Source organism: Lupinus angustifolius, chromosome LG09 (assembly GCF_001865875.1).
Source record: "Lupinus angustifolius cultivar Tanjil chromosome LG09, LupAngTanjil_v1.0, whole genome shotgun sequence".
NCBI lineage: Eukaryota > Viridiplantae > Streptophyta > Magnoliopsida > Fabales > Fabaceae > Lupinus > Lupinus angustifolius.
The window spans coordinates 12487223-12496051 of NC_032017.1; positions in this window are offsets into that span (position 1 = coordinate 12487223).

Genomic DNA, 8829 nt, shown 5'->3' on the forward strand with positions numbered 1-8829 from the left:
ATGCAAAATATTCACAAAAATATCAATGAATGCATGAACATGTGAGATGAAATGATGAGAAATTAAACATGAAATGTCTCTAAATCCTAAATCATAGAATTCTCTCTTTTCTAATCTCACAAATGCAATGTCATATAGATGCAACACTAAACACGAAATATGCTCTAACTCTCTAAAAAATACAACATGCAAGTTATGACTTCAGTTCTGAAAACGCAGTTTATAAAGAATCAGTTCTGCCGCCCAGTTAATCGATTAAAACCTTGGTTAATCGATTAACGCGGTTTAAAATCATAACTGATTCTGTTTTTCAAGTTTTTCAGTTTCAACAACTTTTCAAAAACTTATGTTAATCGATTAAATCATGCCTTAATCGATTAACAGCATATTTCCAAGTGTATTTTCAAATTGCAAAACTCAAATACGTTATGCACTTAATTTATACATGTTCAACACTAAGTTTATGCCTAGGATGCACAGATTACATGTATTTATATGATGCATGAACATATTATAAATGACATATCTCAAAACTAAAAATGATTTAAAGTTTTATGCATATGAGACATGTATAGAGTTTACCTAAGCCTTAGACTCAACCTAAACTAACTTTTAGTCTAAGTCTAATACCAATCTAGAGACTTAAGCATGTTGATTTGTTGATGATCTTCAAGGTTTAATAATCACAAGTTGTCCTCATCAAAACTAAACACATAGAGAGAGCTTTCCAACGTGCTATCTTGACATGCGCACTTTCACAAAGTTCTCTCCTAGATGGACATAGAAGGGACTTTGGATGTCACTGCCATTTGTGTTGAGTTGCAGACCTTGTTCTAGTTTAATGCTTGGAAGATTGGCCATGTGCTTCAGTCCTTCGTTTTTCCTGCTATGTGATGTGGTAAGTTGTTGATATTAGCTTTTCTATTCTTGGCTAGAGTTTTTGGCCAGAGAAAGACTTTCTTGATGAGTTTGGTCATGATTCTTGACCAATTTGGATACAGCTCTTTGCCTAAAAAAAAGGATTTTCAGAAGAGAGAAAAAAAAGCTCTTGATATCATAAAATGATTTTGAACTGAATAATACTTCTCACGTTATTGAATGATTGCATCAAAGTGTCTTTTATAGTACAAAACTGGTTGCTTAAGAAGCAAGCAAACCAAAAAGTACCTAGCTAACTTAACTAACTTTTGATGAGAACTTAACCATGTGATCAATTTACTAAAATGTACATTTGTGCTCTATTAAAAAATAAAAGCCATAAATTATGCTTGAGATAGCCCATAGTTGATTTTTAGTCTAGACCATATTCGTGTATTAGTCTTGGTCATATTGGCTGGATTTTCTCGTTCAGCTTTGTGCACCACGTCTTCCTTGTCTTGGTCTGTCTCGTGCATCACACCCATGTTTTCTCGGTCAATCTCATGCGCCACACCCACATTGCTTCAGTCATTTTCATACACCAAGGTCATATTATCTCGGTCAACTTATTGTGTCATGCCTATCATGTCTAGGTCATTTGTATGAGTCACACCCAATGTAACACCCCGAAAATTGCTCCAAAAAATCTTTCTAAAAAATGGGTAAATGTTTTTTTGAAATAATGATGCCATATAAAATTTATTTCCTTATATTCGTTTCTTTTTCGGAACATCACTTTAAGTAACATACAATGTTGATTTGAAGTACAAGGTGGAATCCTAATCGTCGCCCAAATAAAACTACTCACAAAATAAATACCCTACACATGTACACTAATCAAAAAGCAAAATAGAAATGGAAATAGCTCCTAACGGCTAGCCTCAGCATCTGCGGGTGTGCTGGAATACTCGCTTGGATCCTCCTCTATCTTTGAGTCGGAGGAGAGGTTGACAACTTCAATGGAGTCCTCAATGTTAATCAACTCCACGCAGTCATCCTCTTTAGCTTCAGGCTCATCTTCCTCTGCCACCATCTTCTCCTCTGGAACATATGGCGAATGCTGCGAGGGGTTCACCAACCTTGCATTCACCTGGAGGTTTGGCATCGTCCAACGGGTTGATCTCTTCCATACTTGGGAATTCATCGTATCATCCCAAGTCTGTCGCCTCCTGGAAGGTCCTGTAGCATTTGGCCCCTGAGGGGTCACAGACTAGATCGACGGCACAGCAGGTGCCAGTCTACGAGGTGGCAGGGTAAAGGAAGCTTCCAACTCCTCGTTGTAACGCCCCGAAAATTACTCCAACAATATTGCCGAAAATGGGTAAAAAGAATTTTCTTTTTTTTATAATGTAAAACTCTTCGTTTACATTCAATTCCTTTTCGGGACATCACATTTAGTAACCTAAAATGCGGAAAAGACAACAATAATTCGTGGAATGATCCTTTTTATTGAAATAACTGAAAACATATACAAAGGCAAAGCGGAATACAATTTAATCCTAACTGACATGTCTACAATAGTCTAGTTTATTCAAAACATTATAAGTACCCTACACAGATACTCGCCTCAAGGGCAACTAGAAATAGAAATGAGCACTAGCGGCTAGCTCTAGGGTTAGCGGGTGTACCAGAACACTCGCTGGGATCCTCCTCCGTCTCAGAATCGGAAGAAAGGTCCACCACCTCAATGGAGTCCTCTATACATACCAACTCCACACAGTCTTCCTCTTCGGCTTCTTGCTCCTCTTCCGGGTTTTTAGACAAACCCTATGACTTTCTTCCCACTCTCGCCTCTGTCTGAAGATCGGGCGGCGTCAGTATAGCAGCTCTCTTCCCCGGTGGGGAACTGGGCACATCATCCCTACTCCGTCTCCAGCAGATGGTCCAACATCAGTGGGTCCGTGAGGCATCACAGACTGAATGGATGGCGCAGTCGGCGCAAATCTCTGAGCAGGCAAGGTGAATGAAGCCTCCAAGTTTGCATGCTGAGAAGGGAAGCGCATCGTAGAGCCGTCACAAACCATCTCTAGCTCTAAGGCACAAGGGCCTGTGTAGGTGTATATATGTCCATCACTACTCCATGTCCCTTCCTGGGACATCGAGAATCGATAGCTCCGAATCCTCGTCGCAAGGTCCATCTAAAGGAGAACACGAATCGTGAACAGGCAGAAAGAAAGGAAAAGAAGAGAGAGTAAGACATCTAATGAATATAATTCATTGACGACGTGGAATTACACGGAATATCACATCCAGATAGACACACATAATATATACAATATAGATCACAAACATAATGCACAATGATGAATGCGGTTATAACTCGGATCATGGGGATTTAACATCCACGATCTCAATGTATGAATGTTATGCATATTTCATCCATCCTTACACCAATATCCTCCCAATATACTATTCGAAAATAACCATGAGTACAGGTCCTATAACAAGCCGATTTGATCGCACCAAAAATTATTCCATATATATATATATATGATCGATATGTCCCAAAGAACTGTCCATTTCAAGACGTGTCGTATCAAACACTTTCTAGGCATCCCTCTCATTGATCCTGATTGCAAAGAGGGGTTGTCAAAGATCCCTCTCAAAGAGGGGTTGTCCAATTAAATAGAATACCTCATCTAGGAATACAGGGGACTCTTCTCACCTAGACTCTCCCTCAAGACTTTGCTGACGAATCACCGCCATCGTCGTCCCTCTCAACATCGCGGGGCTCGTTCGTCTCCCGTAAATTTCCTCTCCACTACTTCGTTATTTATAATGAATATGCATGCNGAAGTTAGCCGATAAAATATTTTAATTAGTCTTTTAAAATGATCGGCCCATCCTAAGACATCTCCCAAAGGAATGCTTCTTGTGGGACCCGATCTTACATTATCACGTAATATAGGAATAACATCCGTACCACTACGAACCATCGTTGAATTACCCTGGACGACCACATGGCCAAGCCTCTTCCGGTCAGACGACCTCGCTGCATGGTATCATATAATCCTTTTTAGGCATAGCCTTGTTCACGACATCCTCGTCGGAATCCTTGTCCACATAAGGCGCAAGAAACAAAAGTAACAATATAAGTCTGTTGATTTAGGCACCAGACTCAATCCTCTAAGCTACAATCTTTCCCAAGTGTAAATACACTTCACACCCAAGCTAGGGCTATTGCCTAAGCAATAAGTTACTCAGAAACAGTCACAACTTATGTTTGTCTTTCACCCAAATGAGAGATTGTCACTCAAGCGACCAATTCATCAAAACAGACTCCATTTCCCGCATGGTTCTTCATGGTTCTCGTTTGAGCGAGGGGACTGTCGCTCAAGCAAAAAAATCCATCAAAAACTGGCCAAAATACATGTCTGGTCTTTGCCCAGGCAAAATACGGTCGCTCGGGCGCCAAAAACACCCAAAACGGGCTCTCTGGCCCTCGCCCAAGCGAGGCTGGCTCGCCCGAGCGAGGGGTTGCTCGCCCAAGCACTATTTAGGACCATTCTTTTCTGTTTCTCCCTCTCCCAGGTGAGGATGGCTCGCCCGGGCGAGGTGGTCCACTTACCAGGACCATTTTCCTCGCCCTTTTGGGCTATCGGATCAAAACTCTCTACTGTTTTCGATCCCAATGCATTTTAGTTTCTTGAGTGGTGTTCCTTCACGGATAACAACCATGAGATTAGATATTTTATACTATCTTAGGGGCATTCAGCCTAAAGAAACATCGTACTTAATCCAGACACGAAATCATTTGGTTAAGTATGAGTTTCTAACAAAACAAAAATAACTCCCAACTTTTGAGATAGTTGGGATATCCGGGTGTCATATTCGGACACACCACTATGTCACGATATATTCTCTCTCACCTTGGGTTGTAGTGTGGTTGATTCCCTTCCCATGAATGGATCGGTTGTCCGACTTTGAACGCCTCGAAACTAACACAAAACACAAATCAATGATTCGTGAGTTAAATCGCTTTCCTACTAACTCTAATATAAAAACATCATTTTAATCCATTCTAAGACATCCAAGACTTTCATCCATCCGGTTCAAGATTCATAATCTCGAACCATCCTTTATCCTCGAAATTCTTGTTCCCAATCCCTACTGTGTTCATGATCATTTCAACACCTTTTCACAAGAATTGATCTCATGATCAAAACGACATTTCGATTTAAAATATTTCTTGGATTTCAAAATCATCATCTTTCATCAATATAAATAACATGCATATATTCAAAACACTAAAACAACCCCATGAACAACAATATTTTATGGTTTCCAAAACAACAATTTCTAGATTCACGAAAACTCATGTTTCGTGTTCTTACGTATAACAAGAGATAGGAAGGTTTTTTAGAAAATTTTGACGGTTGAAAATGTTCTTAACATATGCATAAACATCATACTCGAATATCGAAAATAATGAACGGCTAGATTTCTAAGAGATTAGGAACAAAGAACTAAGAACTTACCTTGGAGTTCTTGAGAAAAATCTGAATGAAGAAGAATGTAGAGCCAAAGGTTTCTCTACCTTGAATGGGCTCTTTAAGTAGAGTAATTTGGAGTAGGGGGTGCAAGCCAAGGGTTTCAAGGGATTTTATGGCTCTTTTAAGGGTTTAAATCAGATTTAAGCCGAATTGAATCTGATCTACGGAGGCAAACCAAGGGTTTCCAAGATTAATGGTGCAATGGGTAAGTGAAGGGTTTACGGAATTTAGTGTAAAGATGAGTAGTTTCGCTTGCTTGCCATGCACGTTTCACTCGGGAAAATGAGGTGACTTTTTCGGTGAATCATTCGTGATGAGACCATGTCCAACTATTGTCGGCTAATACTTGGTTGGATATTAAAATCTTCCGATTACGGTCAGAATTTCGAAATGCCGATTTCGGAGTGGAAAAATATTTAGAAATGCGTTGTGGATAAACTTGACGTCTATCCTGACTCAAAATAATATTTCAAAGCCAAAGGCGCAATCAGAATTCGACGCTAAGCTACAAAACTCAAAACACGTTTTTGGGCCGAAAACGGGCGAATTTGGGCCCGACAGCAGTCCAAAAACTTTTCGTCACATAAAGTTTCGAATAGTTACCACAAGATAGTAATTCACAAAAAAAGACTAACACTCAACTACGGTTTAGCCTAATTCATTACCGATTAATTTCTAAAATTAAGTTTTGTTAAAAATAAATAATTAATAAAATATATGAAATTTTCACGGTGTTACAATCCTATCCTACTTACAAGATTTTCGTCCTCGAAAATGAAACGTAAGGATATGTAATTTTGCTTGTTTAAAAAGCAAGCTTCTTACATGAAAGTGATGTGACCTTTTCGATGACACATTCTCGATTAAACGATTCCCGAGTATTTTCGGCTAATACTCGGTCAGATAATAAAAATCTTCCGATTTCGGTTTACGGTTAGAACTTCGAAACACGGAATTCGGAGTGAAAAATAATTAGAAATGCGTTCAGGAAAAACTTGGTGTCTATCATGACTCGAAATAATATTTCAAAGCCAATGGCGCAATTAGAATTCGATTCCGAGCTACTGAACTCAAAAACACATTATTGGGCCGATTTCGAGCGTATTTGGGCCAAACAGCAGTTCAAAAACTTTCCGTCACAGACAATTATGAAAATTTACCACAAAATAGGAAATCATAAATAAAGACTAACACTCAACTAAGGTTTAGTCTAATTCAATATCTATTAATTTCTAAAATTAATCGTTGTTAAAATAAATAATTAATAAAACATACACAGAAAATTCACGGTGTGATTTATGGGATTTTGTGTAAGAGGATATGTAATTTTGCTTGTTTAAAAAGCAAGCTTCTTACATGAAAGTGATGTGACCTTTTCGATGACACATTCTCGATTAAACGATTCCCGAGTATTTTCGGCTAATACTCGGTCAGATAATAAAAATCTCCCGATTTCGGTTTACGGTTAGAACTTCGAAACACGGAATTCGGAGTGAAAAATAATTAGAAATGCGTTCTGGAAAAACTTGGTGTCTATCATGACTTGAAATAATATTTCGAAGCCAATGGCGCAATTAGAATTCGATTCCGAGCTACTGAACTCAAAAACACATTATTGGGCCGATTTCGAGCGTATTTGGGCCAAACAGCAGCTCAAAAACTTTCCGTCACAGACAATTATGAAAATTTACTACAAAATAGGAAATCATAAATAAAGACTAACACTCAACTAAGGTTTAGTCTAATTCAATATCTATTGATTTCTAAAATTAATCGTTGTTAAAATAAATAATTAATAAAACATACACAGAAAATTCACGGTATTACGCCCAACATTGTCTCGATCAGTTTTGCATGTAAAGCTTAATCTGTCTCGGTTACTTTCACGAGTCAAGACCAAGCTTCCTCGATCATTTCCATGAGTCAAGGACATGTTTCCTCATTCATTTTCTGATTGTGTTTTGTGAACTTGGGCGATGCTTGTGGCCTTGGATTCCTTGTTGGTCAAGTCATGATAATCAAGCTTATTCTTCAATAAAGGTTATTAAGATCATAAATTTAATATATCTTCTTTTTCTTTCAAGTAACATTGATAAGAAGTTATTACTCTAGATATATACTAATACTTACATATCAATTGTTTTCTTTATATTTTTTGAATTTTTTTTAGGAATGGAGGTATTAACATTTTACCTTGAAAGAAGAAAAAAATTTGATAGGTTATATCTATACATACACAAATAAAATTGTTTGAAAATATACTGTGAGTCGGTGACACAAAATATGAAGTAGGAATAGTAAAAAAAGTCGTACTTACTCACAAAAAACATCTAATGAGAATTTTTAATAATAGTATATAGATAGGGATGAAAACTCACATATTTTAAAGTTTTTTAATTAAATATTTTACATATACTTTATTTTTATTAGTTTTAGACTATATATAATCTATTTTACCATTATTTCATAATAAATTTTAGTGATTGAACTATAATAATAAATTTATCATATATATATATATATATATGTTATTACAATTTAATGATTATTTATATAGAATTATTATTACAAAATAAATAATTTTAAGATTATATAAATAATCTGATATTTATTTTGTTCAAATGTTTATATATTTTCGGTGTATTTTGTTAATAACTCTTTTTTGCTTTACAAATATCTTTTTAGATACATTGGGATATGAACAGAATAATAACTTAAATGTTATTTGATAATATAAGCTAAGTAATGGAGATAAATAAATAGTGGAAGATCAACTAAATTTTTATGATCTATAATTGTCACCAACTATAACATTGATATTTTTATTAAAATATTAAGAGTAAATTACACCTTATAATTTATGGAGTTTTGTTTAATGATATTCAACATCTTTCTAGTTTAAAACACTGTACATACCTTCCTAATGGGAGGTCAATAGTGTAATTACCTTCTTCTTTTGTGAAGGGATTGTAATTACATTTACCAAGTGTAGAAATTTATATAAATTAGGATACCAAGTCTATTATCTATACTAATATATAAAAGAAAAACATAAAATAACTACCCATGGAGTAATTTATGTTTCCCTAATTTACTCTTTCATATTTCTAATATCATATCTATACTATTAATAAAGCCAAAATACTTACTATTAATCTACTACTATGACATAATTTTTATATTCTAAACTTATCATTTTGTCATCTCTCTCATTAATAACTACTATAAACTTACACATATTCCTTTCATTGTTTTTATTTTTTATATTAATATATCATTAATCTTCAACATATTCTTTTCTTTCTATCTTCTCTATTTCTCAATCCAAGAAGAATACACAATCAGTGGCGGATGATTATAGGGGCAGGTGGAGCTGCTGCCCTCGCTGGATTTTTACATACCAAAACATATTTGTTGT